Raw genomic sequence first — 21,717 nt, 5'->3', positions numbered from 1 at the left:
GGTTCTTGAAAGTATTGTGCATGCATATTTAATATATGTATATCTTATGGCATGTGTCACTTTCTTTGATCCAATATATAGGGTAAACTCCATCAAATCCTAATTTGGCTAAGATGTGCATGAAATTCAATTTCATATCTATATGGACATAGAATTGTGGAGTTTGTCCTATATGTTGTAGTGTGTCTAACTACTTTGAACCCAATTAGTTTGGGGACCTTTTTGTACTTACCTTTGTGTTAGGTACAATGGATATGCAGTGGATGCTTGTCTCACTCTTGGGGAGAAGTGGTGACTCAATGGTAACTTGAGGCAAGCTAGGATGGTCAACGAACACATATCTACTACATCCTCACCAATGCTATCTCGGTAACAAGTATCTTCTCATGCATATTTTTCTAGCATCCAACCATGTGGTTGCATCTTGGCATGAATCTCTTGATTTGCAAATGTTGTGCTTCTTGTTAAAATCTTAACGAAACCTCTTTATTGCGAATGTGAGTAGTTTGAGATGAGCACATATGTTGGGAAGTATATAAAATCATGATCATGATTCACCCATCCCATCTCTGCCTATCTAGCAATTTTATTGCATATCAATTCCTCAAGCCTCTCACATGTGCAATATCGATGAAAGTGCAAATTGAGTTATTTCTTTTAGTATCCCCGTTTGTGATACTTGTTGCCTTTCTCAAATGCATCCCAACTATCTTCTATCCCTTGTTGATATTTGTGATGTATTTTAGTTGTTTGTGGTTAAAGTTCATGAATGTACAATAAGATAAAATTGAGCCTTTGGCCATGCTATTAAGCAAAAATTCTTATTGGTATATTGCATGACTTTGTCTTGGATATCATGCTATATTTCTTGTGTATCTATTTTGTGTGTGCATGTTTCTTTGTGGATAAATATCTTTGTGATATTGCTCACTTAGAGAAACTTATACACATAAGAGATGATACATCTCCATTCGATATCTTATTTATTTGTTGCGTGTTGATTAGTCATGCTAAGCAATATAATTCATTGAAGACTATGATGATGCTTTTTGCTCATCCTTGTAATAGTCTTATAATATGCTTTATCATGCCTTTCACATATCCTCTTGGTTGAGCCTTTTATTATGGTGCCTCTTACTTGTTGCTCAACCATTTGTTTGTTGCAAGTGGTAAGCTTAATTTTCTATCTATGATCTATTGCAAATGTTTGTGTTTTAAATGGTAATGAGGGAGTGAGGATTCCATGTTATGCATATTGTATTCAAATGCAACATTTTATTTTATGCATGTACCTTGGGGAGCTTCCTCATTTGATTTAGAACACTATTTTGTGGTGATCATTAGAGTTTGATTCACTTGGTATCTTTTGTTTTGAATGATATTATGGGAGTGATGATTCCATGTTTGTGCACTTTATACTCCAATGCAAATTGTCTTGTTTTGTGCACAAACCTTGGGAAGCTTCCTCAAATTATTTAGAGCAATCTTCTTGATCTTATCATAATATCTATCTTTCTTTTGGTATCTTCTTTGTGGTTCATTTGGTTGCTTGCTTCATTTGTTGAAGCTTCTTGACTTTGTTATCTTTTTGCAATCTTTGATCCTATCTATAGTGTGATTCGTTCCGAATATTCGTCATTGGATACGTGCATTTGATTCCACTCAAATTATGAGAAATGCACACGGTATGGAGGAACTCTCACTATATTGGCCTTCTAAATTTTTCACCCATTTCGGCAATTGGTGCCAATGGGGGAGAAGTTTGGAGGGTTTAAGGGAATTTGGTTATGTCTTTGCTTTGTGCTTAAGCATGTGCCTTTATTGCATTGCATCTTGTTGCTTTGCATAGTTCAATATTTAGAGGAAACTCCACTAGGCTTTGAATGCCAATATATGCAATGAAAGTCTAGATCATTCACACATGCATACATTATGGGGGAGTTTGCTCTATATATTCAACTTGTTTGTTACTTAAATTCCTTATATAAACCCTCTCAAAGAGATTGTCATCAATTACCAAAATGGGGGAGATTGAAAGTGCATGGAGCCCCCATGTGTGGTTTTGGTAATTAATGACAATCCCTATGGACTAATGTTTGCATTGAGTTATATTTGTAGGAGTTGTCCATAGGCAAGTCTTGAACCATATGTTGGCTTCAAGGTTGCAATAAGAAGAATTTGATGAAGGATATCAAGTGTCAAGTATGTCTTGAAGATGAAGATGAAGTGAGCCCTCAAGTTACTTCAAGACATCAACATGATGAAGAATGAAGAAATGAAGTGCAAGTTCAAGATGAGCCATCTCGAAGAGATCCTTTGCTTGAGTCTTGCCATCCATATGGTGATCATGGATATGTGAAGATGCGCCGAAGAAGAAGCTCTCCCATGGTGGATTATGGGGGAGCAATCCACAAGACTTCGTCAAGCAAGCACAAGCAAGAAAGGCGTTCCATCTTGTTGAGGTCAAAATCATCGTCTCCCGCGTGCCTCGGTTATCTCTATACCCGAGCTCTTTACTTATGCACTTTACCTTGTGATAGCCATCGTGCTTGAAGTTATATATATCTTGCTATCACATACTTGCTTGTATTGCTTAGCATAAGTTGTTGGTGCACATAGATTAACCTTTGCTTAGATTAGGTTGTTGGTGCTCTTAGGTGAACCATAGTATATAGGCTTTGGGCTTGACAAAGTAAACGCTAGTTTTATTCCGCATTTGTTAAGCCCATCTCGTAAAAGTTTAAATCGCCTATTCACCCCCCCCCTCTAGGCGACATCCGTATCCTTTCAGATACTACTTCCAATGACATGTAGGACAGGTATATAATGATGAGATATGGACCGGGGTTCCCAGCGATCTACACTAGTGGTAACTCTCCAATAACAAGTGACAAGTGTTGGGTGAACAAATTACAGTTGGGCAATTGATAGGAATCAAAGCATTAAGATAGAACATCAGGCTTATTAATTATGTAGGCATGTTTTCCAATTATAGTCGTACGTGCTCGCAATGAGAAACTTGCACAACATCTTTTGTCCTACCAGCCGGTGGCAGCCGGGCCTCAAGGGAAACTACTGGATATTAAGGTACTCCTTTTAATAGAGTACCGGAGCAAAGCATTAACACTCCGTGAAAACATGTGATCCTCACATCACTACCATCCCCTCCGGTTGTCCCGATTCTTGTCACTTCGGGGCCTTTGGTTCCGGACAGCGACATGTGCATACAACTTGTAGATACAATCTAAGCAATAAGTATAGAGCTTAAATCTAAGATCATGCCACTCGGGCCCTAGTGACAAGCATTAAGCATAACAAGATTGCAGCAACAATAACTTCACAAACTTTATAGATAGACTAATCATAATGTATCATCCATCGGATCCCAACAAACACAACACCGATTACATCGGATGAATCTCAATCATGTAAGGCAGCTCATGAGATCATTGTATTGAAGTACATGGAGGAGAGAATACCAACTAGCTACTCGCTAGAACCCGTAGTCCATAGGGGAACTACTCACGGAGCATGATGGAGGCGATGGCGTCGATGGAGATGGCTTCCGGGGCACTTCCCCGTCCCGGCGAGGTGCCGAACGAGAGAGTTCTGTCCCCCGAGTGGAGTTTCGCGACGGTGGCGGCGCCCCTGGAGTCTTTCTGGAGTTTCGTCAATTGGTACTGTGTTTTTAGGTCGAAAGGGGTTATATAGGCGAAGAGGCGGCGCAGGAGGGTCGACAGGGTGGCCTCACCCTAGGCCGGCGCGGGCCCAGGCTTGGCCGCGCCGCCATAGGGTGTGGTGGCCCTCTGGCCCCTCTCCGACTCTTCTTCGGTGTTCTGGAGCCTTCCGGAAAAAATAGGAGGTTTGGCGTTGATTTCGTCCAATTCCGAGAATATTGCCCGAACAGCCTTTCTGGAACCAAAAACAGCAGAAAACAGGAACTGGCACTGTGGCATCTCGTTAATAGGTTAGTTCCGGAAAATTCATGAAATCATCATAAAGTGCAAGCAAAACATGTAATTATTGTCATAAAACAAGCATGGAACGACAGAAATTATGGATACATCGGGGACGTATCAAGGAGTGTCATCTAAATAAAACTAAAATAAAAGGACACTCCTTCATGGTATGAGATTGTTGGCAGGCACCCGAGGATTCGGTTAGCCATGGTTTGTGAAAGCAAAGGTTGGAAGGAGTGTCAACCAAAAAGAAAACTTTATGGGAGCCGCTCTTTGAGAGTTTGTCTGACAAGGGGGTTAGAGTACCCGCTACCAGTCGTTGACAACAACAAACACCCCTCAAAACTTTACTTTTATGCTTTCTATATGATTTCAAAACTTGAAAAGCTCTAGCACATGATTTAATCCCTGCTTTCCTCTGTGAAGGGCCTATCTTTTACTTTATGTTGAGTCAGTAAAACCTATTTCCCTCCATCTTAAGCAAGCATTTGAGTTGTTGGATCCAACCATCTATATTGTGATATATTTAGTCATGCCTTTTATTCTTCCTTGTTTAGTACAAGTTTTATCTGATGAATATAGCTTTGAAGATTATCAATGATTATGAGGAGATTATTATGATTGAGTATGCAAGTTGTGCTATATAAGCTTTAATATAAGAGCTCCGCTCGATAGATAAGTATAATCTGTTAACTGTTCTTTGACCAAGAACGAAGTTTGCCATCACCAATTATGATTTTCTATGCACCTTTACTTGTGATTTCCTTTTACTTGCTTCAAGTTGAATTATATGAGGAAGTTGTTCACTAATATGTCTTGTGTGAATTAATATGATGCTTCTTGTCCGTATTTTATTTATCGACTCTTCACTCCATAAACATGTGGTCTTGTTTACCGAGTTCAGTTTCGCTTGGGGACAAGCGAAGTCTAAGCTTGGGGGAGTTGATACGTCCATTTTGCATCACTATTTTATATCATAATTTACTATTATTCATTGATATATTTCATATTTAGAGATGATACTTATGTTATTTCATCTATTTTGCATGTTTCATGATTATTGGAGAATCGCGCACCGGAGTCAGGATTCTGCTGGAAAAAGCGCCGTCAGAATGCAATATTTCGGAAGATCAACAGTTGACGGAAATTATATGAAAAATCCTATTTTTCCAGAAGACGAAGGGAGCCAGAAGGGGGACCCGAGGGGACCCGAGGTGGGCCCACCCCATAGGCCGGCGCGGCCCAAGGCCTGGCCGCGCCGCCCTGTGAGGAGGGGGCCCACAGCCCCCTCTCGCCTCCTTTTCTTCGCGTACGCCTTCGTCCCGAAAACCTAAGCCCCAGAGGATAGTCGCGAAGAGTCACAGCCGCCTCTGCGGGGCGGAGAACACCAGAGAGAAAAGAGCTCTCCGGCGGGCAGGAATCCGCCGGGGAAATTCCCTCCCGGAGGGGGAAATCGACGCCATCGTCACCGTCATCGAGCTGGACATCATCTCCATCACCATCGTCATCATCTCCATCATCATCACCGCCATCTCCACCGCTGCACCTCGTCACCGTTGTAACAATTCGGGTTGGATCTTGATTGTTTGATAGGGGAAACTCTCCGGTGTTGATTTCTACTTGTTATTGATGCTATTGAGTGAAACCATTGAACCAAGGTTTATGTTCAGATTGTTATTCATCATCATATCACCTCTGATCATGTTCGATATGATGTCTCGTGAGTAGTTCGTTTAGTTCTTGAGGACATGGGTGAAGTCTAAATGTTAGTAGTGAATTATGGTTGAGTAATATTCAATGTTATGATATTTAAGTTGTGGTGTTATTCTTCTAGTGGTGTCGTGTGAACGTCGACTACACGACACTTCACCATTTATGGGCCTAGGGGAATGCATCTTGTACTCGTTTGCCAATTGCGGGGTTGCCGGAGTGACGAAACCCGAGCCCCCGTTGGTATATCGATGCGGGAGGGATAGCGGGATCTAGAGTTTAACGCTGTGGTTAGATTTATCTTAATTACTTTCTTGTAGTTGCGGATGCTTGCAAGGGGTATAATCACAAGTATGTATTAGTCCTAGGAAGGGCGGTACATTAGCATAGGTTCACCCACACAACACTTATCAAAACAATGAAGATTAATCAGCTGTATGTAGCGAAAGCACTAGACTAAATTCCCGTGTGTCCTCAAGAACGTTTGGTCATTATAAGTAAACAAACCGGCTTGTCCTTTGTGCTAAAAAGGATTGGGCCACTCGCTACAATTATTACTCTCGCACTTTACTTACTCGTACTTTATTCATCTGTTAACATCAAAACCCCCTGAATACTTGTCTGTGAGCATTTACAGTGAATCCTTCATCGAAACTGCTTGTCAACACCTTCTGCTCCTCGTTTGGATCGACATTCTTACTTATCGAAGATACTACGATACACCCCCTATACTTGTGGGTCATCAGGTTCAGAGAATTATTGATTTCAAAAAATATATCCATTGTTAATATATATGGTCCAAGCTTACTTAAGATTGAGCTCACTCTTCTTAAAAAAAAGATATTATGAAGATTCAATGTAACAAACTAAATTGGTGTAAGAACCTTATTAAACTTTCATATTGATTTTTTCCTAATGTTAATTGTAACCTTCACCTTGCTGGTACCTTCAGTACACATAACTAAGATTCAAAATGCCCTAGTTTCTACCCGATCACATTAAAGCATGTGACTATATATAAGAAATGGTTTTCTGAGTAGATTAAGTAGGCAAGTAGCATGCTTCCTATAAATGAGATCCTACAGGGCGAGAAGTGATCACCATTGGCTATCTATAGGATCTTGAATCATCCATATGATAGTTTGGTTGTTAAATAAAAAAAATTCGTTGTTGAAAGGTTTCACATTCAATTCTAGCTACTAACCACTAATCGGGTAGGACGAAAACAGGCCAACCCCCTAACAGTAAAATGCTATGAGCTCACAGGATTTACGTATGACCTAATAATATCATTTAGCAGGCAGCTATGAACATATTTAATCTCTTGTTTGATGCCCATGGTCATATCTCGGGAAAAACAATAATGAAAAACAGTGATGTAGGACCTGAAATTGTCCGACCATTGGAGAACTTCGGCTATACTTGTATGGAATAAAAGGGTCACGAAGGAGAACCAGCGGTAGGAGAAGGGCGGCGAGCTCAGATAGAAGGTGCCTGCATCAGACTCCACAACACTGAGGCATAGATAGCAGCTCTTGAATATTCAGATTACATCCGAGCCAAATCTTGTACATTCTTTCCTTGCAAGTCGCCTACATTTGATCAGCTGAGCAGCGCCTATTTTTTTATCCGGCAATATGAAAAATTATATGTTCAAACACACAAATGTTGGTGATACATGACACAGTTTTCTTTTTACCAATGGATAATGTCAGGAATGACCTTTGACCTAGACCTTTTGAGCGGTTGTTATAAGTTCTATTTCTAAGGATTCATTGTAAGGATTGGGTTTAATTGAGACGGATATTAGATGATTAATTATTCCTACCACCCTAATTTCTCCTATGCATTTTCCTAGCAAGGAACAAATGGACACACTTGCTAAAATTTATGGGTCTGGCTTGTTTATGAAAACAAAGATATGGAAGGAAGCTGGAGGGTGGAAAGGAAAGATGAAAGTAATGGTGAAAGTCCGGCTCAAAGAATTTTCCTCACATACATGCGATCAAATTTGCAAAAGTACAAACTCGAAATTAAACAACAGAAGCTAGTAGAAATGGAATACAAAATTTATGCTAACGGCCTGGTATACTGATATATATATATATATTCTATCGAAACATCGGACATCTGAATCCACCAGACGCTAGTAGAAGTGGAATGCAAAATTTATGCGTGTCAAACATAAAAAAATAAGTAGCACTGAAGCCCCTGGATAAGAGCAACAAGGCCGCCAGATACAAGTACTAAACAAGTACAATGAAGTTGCATGAAAAAAGTATAGGTTCGCTGGTTATTTATGGATACTAAATAAAACGATCCTGAAATACGATACCAAATTAGGCTGGATTGGTTGTCCCGAGCCACCTGGGCGAGGTAGTCATCTCTGCAGCCGTGCAATTACAGCATTGCCTGGACACCCAAGGAAGCGGATGATAAATGGCTAGTCAGGCTTGAGCATATAAGGTTGTTCTCTTACCTAACCCTCTAATATACATACCAAAAAAGTGTTCAACTCGGAGCAAATTCAGAAAAATCTTAATGTGTCAGCAAATGAGTGCCTTTCTCCATAGTAGCCAAACAAGTCCATAAAATTCTCGTGGTTTAGTTCGAACAAATCTGTGACATGGAAGTAAAACCATCAGAATCAAGTATGAGCTGAATAATGTGATTTACTAAAGCTCAAGGGCATTGCACAGTACCTATTCCTGTGATGAGGTTAATTTTTTTTGACCATTTCATAAATTAAGCAAATACTGGACCCCTGATCACAGAAATCATACATGCATACAAACAAAACAATTCAGAACCTTATTGGAGTTCAAAGAGGACTAAGCAAATAAGTGGAAAGCGAGAGAAAATTAGTTATTACTACCAAAACATTGTCACGTCGATCCATCTAACCAAAAAAACTGCAATAATAGCTCGATAATGAAACTACGCAACCAGCGCTCGGAGACGATCAATGCAAAACCTCCGGGGACGCTATTTGCTGATGTTATCATCTGTTTCAGCACAAAGCTTATCTCCTTTTTCTATCTCTATCAATTCAAAAAACTCAGTATTCATATTACTTTCACAAAAAATGGTGAATAGTCACTATTTCAAACAACATGTGCGGGTTGAAAATCAAATAGAAGAAGACCGAATGAGAGGTAGAACAGGACAAAGAAGAGGTACTATAGTAAAGCAGATAATAATTCAGGTTTATGTTTGGGCTATATCAGTTAGTATGAACAACTGGAAAGGCAATATAATTTGATGGCATATCAAACTTTTTGACACAGAAAATCGGGGTTTTTGAGTTGCGACTCAAAATTGAGTCTTGAGGCATCGACTAAGTGTATAGTCGACCAAAGTCTTTGTATAGTCACCATAAGTCACTGTAGAGTCGCCATAAGTCACTGTATAGTCGCGAGTCGCCGTGATTTTTGGAAAACAACTCGGCGACTATACATCGACTATTCAGCGATTATACGGTGACTCAAAAACCATACAGAAAATCTCAAAGAGCAATATGGTAAAATCTAAGTATGACCCTGTAAATAGCAATGATGTGATAACCACTTGTCGTGAATTAAGATGCGGATCTTTCCCCAATCCACAACTTCAGTCCATGGTGTAAACAAATAAATTATTGGTTCAGAACCTTAAACTCTGAAGATATACTAACAAAAATATTGCTATGGAGAACACCAGAATTAAAGACATTATTACCTTTCAGGTCTATAAGATTGTCCAAATAACTATCCCGCTTTCTTCGGTTGAATCATGTCTGTCCTTATCTCATAGAGATCCATTCTGCAACAACATTGGGCCAAAGTAAGTATCTATCATGTTCTATTTGTCATGGCCAATTTACAAGCATGCATAGAAAGACTACATCTATATATAGGAGTAGTAAAACATCACTGGATTTTTCTACCAGAACCAAAAGCAACAAGCTGCTCTTGCTCCATAATATCAAGGGATTAGGAAGACGAATTCATACCTACAGTGGAGCACGTAGAGCTGCCGATCCAAGCACACAAGCTCATCTTCACCGTCCTCCCACTTTCCTCATCGCCGAGCTCAAACGCGGCTGCGCTCCACCTCTGACTGTTGTCACACGCTCGTGGCCTTGTCGGCCGACCGACAAGAGCAGATACAGAAAGCATCGACATCACATAATCTTAACACATTCTGCAAGACGGACCTGAGACTGCAAGAAGAGCGCAAATGCATGCCAGCAAATATGAAAATTGAGTCTTTGGATATAAATAAGCAGTTCATATGAGAGGAGATAGAACACATATTTCTCAAGCTACTTCGTGATCTATAAGCCAGAGGTCTAGATGAACACAAATATTTCTCAAGAGCTAAGGATGTATCGATTTTATAACAGGTATTTATATTTCATGAATTTTGCTCGAGCAAACATTTGGCATAGATTAGTATTCCCTTGCAAGAATTATCTCGAATTTTTTTTAGAAAAATATAACAGAATACCCACAAATAAAAACGAAATCAGAGAGAGAGAGAGGAACCTATAGGTTCTAATCGTCCGTCTTTTGGTGCCTCCGCTTGTTGAACCAATGACCCTTCCGCCATGCAAGACAAAGAGAGGCAGAGGATGTGGGGCTCGAAGTCCCACTCCTGGCAATGAACAGCCTCAGTTTCATGGGCGCTATCGGCCGGAAAGGCAGCGCGGAGTAGCATCTCGGCCACGAAATCGGCCACCGCCACGAAGGCAGGCCAATATGTTGTAGCAGCAGCTGCTGCTCCTATGGCTGCTTGCCCCTGCAGGTCCTTGTGAACACGAAATTTGCATCCTCTTGCAATGGACATATCTTCGTATGCACCATGTAGAAACGAATCTGAAAAACCAAAACGAGAAACGGATCTAAATCCATGTAGAAACGGATCTGCACGAACCAGGAAACAGTGTCCTGGGGACTAATCAAACAAGATGCAGATAAAGGTCTGCTTCCACTTTTAGTTTTTTAGTTTAGCCTATAAAAGAGCACATTTGAGAGGACGAACCTGAATCCCAAGAGGCAAAGGGGCTCGCTCGGGAAGAAGATTTCTACCAACCTCTATCTGCCCAGGCCGTCGTCCGGCGCTGCCGCACCTGCACCTTGCGCTGCTCCACCATCACACACGGGCTCACCAGCTCCCCGTCGCAAGGCTGCTGCTCGCGCGCCGTCCGCCCCTTCTCGCGTGCCTCCGAGCGACCGCAGATTGAGGCGATCCCGGCGAAACGAAGATGTGGAGGCGATCCTCCATCTCCAATGCCGCTTCTTGCCCCGGCTGCCGCCCTTTCGTCGCCGTTTAGGTCCGCCCTGGCCTCCGGCCGGCAGGGCTGCATCTAGCTGGGTGGAGAAGGCAGGGAGGTGGTCGGCGGAGCAGGGGGTGGGAGGAGGGTCAGGGAAGAGAATGAAAGGATTGGGGGAGAGAGGAGCAGACGCAGATTGGGACAGGTTTCGCTCGTCGCCTTCGTCTCAAGCCGCATTCATGCTTGACCCACTTATAACTTACCCAAGGCGACTGACAAGTGGACCCGTCCTAATGCAGGTCCCATGCGTAGTCACAGGCGGGTAGAATAGCGCTGCTCCATGGCTTTATCTAGGAAGGGCAATGAATGGAAAGCCGCCCACGCGTCCACGCCCACGAACCACCACCAGCACAACTGGCCAGAATGAACGGCCGAGATCCGTCAACTGACACATGCTGACAAGATCTGATGGCCTAGAATCGCAAATCGTTGTGAGACCCCCTGTGGGGGGCATCTATTATACCTTTAGACTAGATTTAGATGTGCGCCTTGGCGCACGATCCCGTGAAATTCGAACCAATCCGCAGGTAAATGGGATTAAGTTTGTAGGATTTAGAAACCCAAATCAGTAAGGTAAGAATAACAAAAGTAACTTTCGGTCACAATGCAACCCATCTTAAGCATTGTTTACCGACGAATATAGCAATGTGCAAACATCATTGGTACTAAAATTTTCAAGAAGGTCAATGTATGCTATAAGGTGACACTGGTATATTATGTGAAGAAGATCCATGTTTCAGCTACTTGACTCCGATCTAGAATGACATCATCTTCTAACCATGTACCAAAAGATACAACTTGAACTTTCTTTTAAAAAATGTAACAACAATACACCCATCAAGCTAGCATAAACAAACGTTTACCGTTCATTGCATAATTCCACTCACCCAAAAGTCTACAAATGTCGGTTTCCTGGTGAAGACATGATAGGCTAGAGCCAACCACATAATTAACTACAATACCAATAACATGACGAAATAAAAGTATCTACATCGAGCATGAAGCAACAACGAAGTAGCATCAACATAAGGTGCACGATAGCATCTTCACAATGTACACTTAGTTTATATTTATAGCCTATAAATGATATTCAAAGTCCAGGGTACACAAAAGACACACAAAGAACGAGATACTTGAAACTTATAAGTTATAACACCAAAAGCTAGGAATCGTGGAAAGAGAAGGAATCAGCCACGAACTAAGTTAAAGGTAACATAAACATACAACAATGGAATAGTTTTTCTACCCAACATCACCAACACATGTTTATCATCCACTGCTTGCTATTTTTGCTATAGTCAAAGCAGATGCTACATTTGATTTGGTATCTACTCGTCGAAATATGAAACAATATCCGAAGTCAGCATATAAAAAGATTAAGAGCCTTCCAGTTTTGATGTCTAATTCTGGTATAGGTTTTTTCTTGATTTGTCCATCTACCTGGGCTTTCTGTGACGGCTGTTTGCGCCTACAAGCATTTTACATAACACCATGCGAGTCAGATTCATAATAAAAGCTACATCTTATCCGTTGAAGTTGTGTTAGATGATGCGGTGGTTCCTCTGGATCCTCAGTAAGGTCAACCAAGCTGATGTGGAAGTTAAGCAAACCATAATAACCAGGCAGACTTAATACAGAACACATGTAGAAATGTACCTAGTATGTAAGTAATTACCCCTTCAGATTCAACCTGACGAGGCAAACCCCGAAACAAAGATCTTGACACGGATGAGTTCTTAATATCTTTGACAACCCTATACAAAATGATGGATCACATACATATCAGATCACATGAAGGATATTTTATATACAAAGAATGCAAATGGATCCGATTAACTCTCACAACTGTAGTAATAGCAAAAGGAAAACACACATATGAGATACTTGATACATCTTTTATTGGTGATACAATGGAGATAACAGTTAAAAACAAAAGTGCTATACTTGGACTTAAATCAAATGTCGCATCGCCACAATCAAATAAAACCAAATAATTTTCTAACCCAACAACCATACTTTCATTGTTTCAGCTGCAGAGTTTGCAGCTGCCATGCCTCAGAACCAATAGGTAACAAATAATATGTGTTGATTTTTTTCAGGAATTTTACTTCATAGATGGGGCTGTATCAACTTACAAGTACCATGATATCTAAAAATTAGATTGAAATGCTGAAACATGTTGTTTGAGCAAAATAAGTAAATCTTTATCTTCTATCAAAGGCGTTACATATTACTAATGTGGTAAAGTGATATGCTACTTCTTCATGGCACATGCTCAACAAAAATGAACACAATACAAAGAGGCATTAGTGTGACATAAGACTCTAGAATAGAGAAAATCAATGTTTTTTAGAGGTCAATAGGGTTCAGAGAATTATTGATTTCAAAAAAATATATCCATTGTTAATATATATGGTCCAAGCTTACTTAAGATTGAGCTCACTCTTCTTAAAAAAAAGATATTATGAAGATTCAATGTAACAAACCAAATTGGTGTAAGAACCTTATTAAACTTTCATATTGATTTTTTCCTAATGTTAATTGTAACCTTCACCTGGTACCTTCAGTACACATAACTAAGATTCAAAATGCCCTAGTTTCTACCCGATCACATTAAAGCATGTGACTATATATAAGAAATGGTTTTCTGAGTAGATTAAGTAGGCAAGTAGCATGCTTCCTATAAATGAGATCCTACGAGGCGAGAAGTGATCACCATTGGCTATCTATAGGATCTTGAATCATCCATATGATAGTTTGGTTGTTAAATAAAAAAAATTCGTTGTTGAAAGGTTTCACATTCAATTCTAGCTACTAACCACTAATCGGGTAGGACGAAAACAGGCCAACCCCCTAACAGTAAAATGCTATGAGCTCACAGGATTTCTGTATGACCTAATAATATCATTTAGCAGGCAGCTATGAACATATTTAATCTCTTGTTTGATGCCCATGGTCATATCTCAGGAAAAACAATAATGAAAAACAGTGATGTAGGACCTGAAATTGTCTGACCATTGGAGAACTTCGGCTATACTGTATGGAATAAAAGGGTCACGAAGGAGAACCAGCGGTAGGAGAAGGGCGGCGAGCTCAGATAGAAGGTGCCTGCATCAGACTCCACAACACTGAGGCATAGATAGCAGCTCTTGAGTATTCAGATTATATCTGAGCCAAATCTTGTACATTCTTTCCTTGCAAGTCGCCTACATTTGATCAGCTGAGCAGCGCCTATTTTTTTATCCGGCAATATGACAAATTATATGTTCAAACACACAAATGTTGGTGATACATGACACAGTTTTCTTTTTACCAATGGATAATGTCAGGAATGACCTTTGACCTAGACCTTTTGAGAGGTTGTTATAAGTTCTATTTCTAAGGATTCATTGTAAGGATTGGGTTTAATTGAGACGGATATTAGATGATTAATTATTCCTACCACCCTAATTTCTCCTATGCATTTTCCTAGCAAGGAACAAATGGACACACTTGCTAAAATTTATGGGTCTGGCTTGTTTATGAAAACAAAGATATGGAAGGAACTGGAGGGTGGAAAGGAAAGATGAAAGTAATGGTGAAAGTCCGGCTCAAAGAATTTTCCTCACATACATGCGATCAAATTTGCAAAAGTACAAACTCGAAATTAAACAACAGAAGCTAGTAGAAATGGAATACAAAATTTATGCTAACGGCCTGGTATACTGATATATATATATATTCTATCGAAACATCGGACATCTGAATCCACCAGACGCTAGTAGAAGTGGAATGCAAAATTTATGCGTGTCAAACATAAAAAAATAAGTAGCACTGAAGCCCCTGGATAAGAGAAACAAGGCCGCCAGATACAAGTACTAAACAGTACAATGAAGTTGCATGAAAAAAGTATAGGTTCGCTGGTTATTTATGGATACTAAATAAAACGATCCTGAAATACGATACCAAATTAGGCTGGATTGGTTGTCCCGAGCCACCTGGGCGAGGTAGTCATCTCTGCAGCCGTGCAATTACAGCATTGCCTGGACACCCAAGGAAGCGGATGATAAATGGCTAGTCAGGCTTGAGCATATAAGGTTGTTCTCTTACCTAGCCCTCTAATATACATACCAAAAAAGTGTTCAACTCGGAGCAAATTCAGAAAAATCTTAATGTGTCAGCAAATGAGTGCCTTTCTCCATAGTAGCCAAACAAGTCCATAAAATTCTCTTGGTTTAGTTCGAACAAATCTGTGACATGGAAGTAAAACCATCAGAATCAAGTATGGGCTGAATAATGTGATTTACTAAAGCCCAAGGGCATTGCACAGTACCTATTCCTGTGATGAGGTTAAATTTTTTTTGACCATTTCATAAATTAAGCAAATACTGGACCCCTGATCACAGAAATCATACATGCATACAAACAAAACAATTCAGAACCTTATTGGAGTTCAAAGAGGACTAAGCAAATAAGTGGAAAGCAGAGAAAATTAGTTATTACTACCAAAACATTGTCACGTCGATCCATCTAACCAAAAAAACTGCAATAATAGCTCTGATAATGAAACTACGCAACCAGCGCCAGGAGACGATCAATGCAAAACCTCCAGGGACGCTATTTGCTGATGTTATCATCTGTTTCAGCACAAAGCTTATCTCCTTTTTCTATCTCTATCAATTCAAAAAACTCAGTATTCATATTACTTTCACAAAAAATGGTGAATAGTCACTATTTCAAACAACATGTGCGGGTTGAAAATCAAATAGAAGAAGACCGAATGAGAGGTAGAACAGGACAAAGAAGAGGTACTATAGTAAAGCAGATAATAATTCAGGTTTATGTTAGGGCTATATCAGTTAGTATGAACAACTGGAAAGGCAATATAATTTGATGGCATATCGAACTTTTTGACACAGAAAATCGGGGTTTTTGAGTTGCGACTCAAAATTGAGTCTTGAGGCATCGACTAAGTGTATAGTCGACCAAAGTCTTTGTATAGTCACCATAAGTCACTGTAGAGTCGCCATAAGTCACTGTATAGTCGCGAGTCGCCGTGATTTTTGGAAAACAACTCGGCGACTATACATCAACTATTCAGCGATTATACGGTGACTCAAAAACCATACAGAAAATCTCAAAGAGCAATATGGTAAAATCTAAGTATGACCCTGTAAATAGCAATGATGTGATAACCACTTGTCAGGAATTAAGATGCAGATCTTTCCCCAATCCACAACTTCAGTCCATGGTGTAAACAAATAAATTATTGGTTCAGAACCTTAAACTCTGAAGATATACTAACAAAAATATTGCTATGGAGAACACCAGAATTAAAGACATTATTACCTTTCAGGTCTATAAGATTGTCCAAACAACTATCGCGCTTTCTTCGGTTGAATCATGTCTGTCCTTATCTCATAGAGATCCATTCTGCAACAACATTGGGCCAAAGTAAGTATCTATCATGTTCTATTTGTCATGGCCAATTTACAAGCATGCATAGAAAGACTACATCTATATATAGGAGTAGTAAAACATCACTGGATTTTTCTACCAGAACCAAAAGCAACAAGCTGCTCTTGCTCCATAATATCAAGGGATTAGGAAGACGAATTCATACCTACAGTGGAGCACGTAGAGCTGCCAGTCCAGCACACAAGCTCATCTTCACCGTCCTCCCACTTTCCTCATCGCCGAGCTCAAACGCGGCTGCGCTCCACCTCTGACTGTTGTCACACGCTCGTGGCCTTGTCGGCCGACCGACAAGGGCAGATACAGAAAGCATCGACATCACATAATCTTAACACATTCTGCAAGACGGACCTGAGACTGCAAGAAGAGCGCAAATGCATGCCAGCAAATATGAAAATTGAGTCTTTGGATATAAATAAGCAGTTCATATGAGAGGAGATAGAACACATATTTCTCAAGCTACTTCGTGATCTATAAGCCAGAGGTCTAGATGAACACAAATATTTCTCAAGAGCTAAGGATGTATCGATTTTATAACAGGTATTTATATTTCATGAATTTTGCTCAGAGCAAACATTTGGCATAGATTAGTATTCCCTTGCAAGAATTATCTCGAATTTTTTTTAGAAAAATATAACAGAATACCCACAAATAAAAACGAAATCAGAGAGAGAGAGAGGAACCTATAGGTTCTAATCGTTCGTCTTTTGGTGCCTCCGCTTGTTGAACCAATGACCCTTCCGCCATGCAAGACAAAGAGAGGCAGAGGATGTGGGGCTCGAAGTCCCGCTCCTGGCAATGAACAGCCTCAGTTTCATGGGCTCTATCGGCCGGAAAGGCAGCGCGGAGTAGCATCTCGGCCACGAAATCGGCCACCGCTGCTGGCGTGCAGTTGACGTGGGAGATAGAAATCTTTGTGGTGTAACTTTTCTTCAGGTCCCCGGCAACGGTGCCAGAAAAAATGCTTGATGGCGTGTACAGCACACGTCCGTTGGGAACCCCAAGAGGAAGGAATGATGCGTACAGTAGCAAGTTTTCCCTCAGAAAAGAAACCAAGGTTTATCAAACCAGGAGGAGCCAAGAAGCACGTTGAAGGTTGATGGCGGCGGGATGTAGTGCGGCGTAACACCAGGGATTCCGGTGCCAACGTGGAACCTGCACAACACAACCAAAGTACTTTGCCCCAACGAAACAGTGAGGTTGTCAATCTCACCGGCTTGCTGTAACAAAGGATTAACAGTATTGTGTGGAAGATGATTGTTTGCAGAAAACAGTAAAGAACAATTGCAGTAGATTGTATTCGATGTAAAGAATAGGACCGGGGTCCACAGTTCACTAGAGGTGTCTCTCCCATAAGATAAATAGCATGTTGGGTGAACAAATTACAGTCGGGCAATTGACAAATAGAGAGGGCATGACAATACACATACATGATATGATAAATATAGTGAGATTTAATTGGGCATTAAGACAAAGTACATAGACCGCTATCCAGCATGCATCTATGCCTAAAAAGTCCACCTTCAGGTTATCATCCGAACCCCTTCCGGTATTAAGTTGCAAACAAAAGACAATTGCATTAAGTATGGTGCGTAATGTAACTAATAACTACATCCTTGGACATAGCATCAATGTTTTATCCCTAGTGGCAACAACACATCCACAACCTTAGAACTTTCTGTCACTCGTCCCGCATTTAATGGAGGCATGAACCCACTATCGAGCATAAATACTCCCTCTTGGAGTTAAGAGCAAAAACTTGGCCAGAGCCTCTACTAATAACGGAGAGCATGCAAGATCATAAACAACACATAGGTAATAGATTGATAATCACCATAACATAGTATTCTCTATCCATCGGATCCCGACAAACACAACATATAGAATTACAGATAGATGATCTTGATCATGTTCGGCAGCTCACAAGATCCGACAATGAAGCACATAAGGAGAAGACGACCATCTAGCTACTGCTATGGACCCATAGTCCAGGGGTGAACTACTCACTCATCACTCCGGAGGTGATCATGGCGATGAAGAGTCCTCCGGGAGATGATTCCCCTCTCCGGAAGGGTGCCGGAGGCGATCTTCTGAATCCCCCGAGATGGGATTGGCGGCGGCGGCGTCTCTGGAAGGTTTTCCGTATCGTGGCTCTCGGTACAGAGGGTTTCGCGACGAAGGCTTTAAGTAGGCGAAAGGGTAGGTTAGGGAGCGTCACGAGGTGGCGACACAGCAGGGCCGCGCGGCCAGCACCTGGGCCGCGCCGCCCTAGCGTGTCTTCGCCTCGTGGCCCCACTTCGTTTCCCCCTCGGTCTTCTGGAAGCTTCGTGCAAAAATAGGACCCTGGGCGTTGATTTCGTCCAATTCCGAGAATATTTCCTTACTAGGATTTCTGAAACCAAAAACAGCAGAAAACAAGCAATCGGCTCTTCGGCATCTTGTTAATAGGTTAGTGCCGGAAAATGCATAAATACGACATATAATGTGTATAAAACATGTAGATATCATCAATAATGTGGCATGGAACATAAGAAATTATCGATACGTCGGAGACGTATCAGCATCCCCAAGCTTAGTTCTTGCTCGTCCCGAGCGAGTAAATGATAACAAAGATAATTTCTGGAGTGACATGCCATCATAACCTTGATCATACTATTGTAAGCATATGTAATGAATGCAGCGATCAAAACAATGGTAATGACATGAGTAAACAAATGAATCATAAAGCAAAGACTTTTCATGAATAGTACTTCAAGACAAGCATCAATAAGTCTTGCATAAGAGTTAACTCATAAAGCAATAAATCAAAGTAAAGGTATTGAAGCAACACAAAGGAAGATTAAGTTTCAGCGGTTGCTTTCAACTTATAACATGTATATCTCATGGATATTGTCAATGTAAAGTAATATAACAGGTGCAATATGCAAGTATGTAGGAATCAATGCACAGTTCACACAAGTGTTTGCTTCTTGAGGTGGAGAGAAATAGGTGAACTGACTCAACATAAAAGTAAAAGAAAGGTCCTTCAAAGAGGAAAGCATCGATTGCTATATTTGTGCTAGAGCTTTTATTTTGAAAACATGAAACAATTTTGTCAACGGTAGTAATAAAGCATATGTATCATGTAAATTATATCTTACAAGTTGCAAGCCTCATGCATAGTGTACTAATAGTGCTCGCACCTTGTCCTAATTAGCTTGGGTTAACACTGATCATCATTGCATAACATATGTTTCAACCAAGTGTCATAATGGGGTACCTCTATGCCGCCTGTACAAGGGTCTAAGGAGAAAGTTTGCATTGGATTTCTCGCTTTTGACCATTCTTCAACTTAGACACCCATACCGGGACAACATAGACAACAGATAATGGACTCCTCTTTTAATGCTTAAGCATTCAACAACGGTTAATATTCTCATAAGAGATTGAGGTTTTATGTCCAAACTGAAACTTCCACCATGATTCATGGCTTTAGTTAGCGGCCCAATGTTCTTCTCTAACAGTATGCATACTCAAACCATTTGATTGTGAAAACCGCCCTTACTTCGGACAAGACGAACATGCATAGCAACTCACATGATATTCAACAAAGAGTTGATGGCGTCCCCAGGAACATGGTTATCGCACAACAAGCAACTTAATAAGAGATAAAGTGCATAAGTACATATTCAATACCACAATAGTTTTTAAGGCTATTTTGTCCCATGAGCTATATATTGCGAGGCGAATGATGGAATTTTAAAGGTAGCACTCAAGCAATTTACTTTGGAATGGCGGAGAAATACCATGTAGTAGGTAGGTATGGTGGACACAAATGGCATAGTGGTTGGCTCAAGGATTTTGGATGCATGAGAAGTATTCCCTCTCGATACAAGGTTTAGGCTAGCAAGGTTATTTGAAACAAACACAAGGATGAACCGGTGCAGCAAAACTCACATAAAAGACATATTGTAAACATTATAAGACTCTACACCGTCTTCCTTGTTGTTCAAAACTCAATACTAGAAATTATCTAGACTTTAGAGAGACCAAATATGCAAACCAAATTTTAGCAAGCTCTATGTATTTCTTCATTAATGGGTGCAAAGTATATGATGCAAGAGCTTAAACATGAGCACAACAATTGCCAAGTATCAAATTATTCAAGACATTTTAGAATTACTACATGTAGCATTTCCCAATTCCAACCATATAACAATTTAACGAAGAAGATTCAACCTTCGCCATGAATACTATGAGTAAAGCCTAAGGACATATTTGTCCATATGCAACAGCGGAGCGTGTCTTTCTCCCACACAATGAATGCTAGGATCCATTTTATTCAAACAAAAACAAAAACAAAAACAAAAACAAACAGACGCTCCAAGCAAAGCACATAAGATGTGACTGAATAAAAATATAGTTTCAGGGGAGGAACCTGATGATGTTGTCGATGAAGAAGGGGATGCCTTGGGCATTCCCAAGCTTAGACGCTTGAGTCTTCTTAAAATATGCAGGGGTGAACCACCGGGGCATCTCCAAGCTTAGAGCTTTCACTCCTCTTGATCATAGTATATCATACTCCTCTCTTGACCCTTGAAAACTTCCTTCACACCAAACTTCAAGCAAACTCATTAGAGGGTTAGTGCACAATCAAAAATTCACATGTTCAGAGGTGACACAATCATTCTTAACACTTCTGGACATTGCACAAAGCTACTGGACATTAATGGATCAAAGAAATTCATCCAACATAGCAAAAGAGGCAATGCGAAATAAAAGGCAGAATCTGTCAAAAACAGAACAGTCCATAAAGACGAACCTGGAAGGGGCACTTAACTTGCTCAAACGGAAAAACTCAAAACTAATGAAAGTTGCGTATATATCTGAGGATCACGCACGTAAATTTTCAGATTTTTTTGATTTTTTTACAGAGACTTCTGCACGAATTCGTGACAGACAGCAATGCTGTTTCTGTGCAGGAATCCAAATCTAGCATCAACTTTACCATAGAGACTTTACTTGGCACAAAAACATGATAAGGAGAGGTTGCTACAGTAGTAAACAACTTCCAAGACTCAAATATAAAACAAAGTACTGTAGTAAAAACATGGGTTGTCTCCCATAAGCGCTTTTCTTTAACGCCTTTCAGCTAGGCGCAGAAAGTGTATATCAAGTGTTATCAAGAGATGAAGCATCGACATTACCTTGGGCGTTGGGAGTTGCCTCAACAATGCATGTTATCTTATCTATGTAAGTTTCAGAGGATCCCTTTTCATTACTCTTACGCTTACTATTCTC

The 21,717-nt window shown here is 40.4% G+C and overlaps 2 long non-coding RNA genes across 2 annotated transcripts; both read right to left on the bottom strand.

Annotated features, from left to right (window-relative positions):
- Nucleotides 1-7,932: 7,932 nt before the first annotated feature.
- Nucleotides 7,933-9,430, bottom strand: LOC124668567. The gene is made up of 3 exons (XR_006991741.1): nt 9,387-9,430; nt 8,372-8,433; nt 7,933-8,288 (listed from the first exon to the last, which is right to left on the bottom strand). It is a non-coding gene; the product is annotated as an uncharacterized LOC124668567 (long non-coding RNA).
- Nucleotides 9,431-12,113: 2,683 nt separating this feature from the next.
- On the bottom strand, nt 12,114-13,458 carry LOC124668176. Its single transcript, XR_006991574.1, has 2 exons — nt 12,640-13,458; nt 12,114-12,451 (listed from the first exon to the last, which is right to left on the bottom strand). It is a non-coding gene; the product is annotated as an uncharacterized LOC124668176 (long non-coding RNA).
- Nucleotides 13,459-21,717: the final 8,259 nt, after the last annotated feature.

The sequence above is a fragment of the Lolium rigidum genome, chromosome 6, assembly GCF_022539505.1.
Source record: "Lolium rigidum isolate FL_2022 chromosome 6, APGP_CSIRO_Lrig_0.1, whole genome shotgun sequence".
NCBI classification, from domain to species: Eukaryota; Viridiplantae; Streptophyta; class Magnoliopsida; order Poales; family Poaceae; genus Lolium; species Lolium rigidum.
Note: the sequence above shows the minus strand (reverse complement) of the source record. Positions and strands in the feature narration are given on the sequence as shown.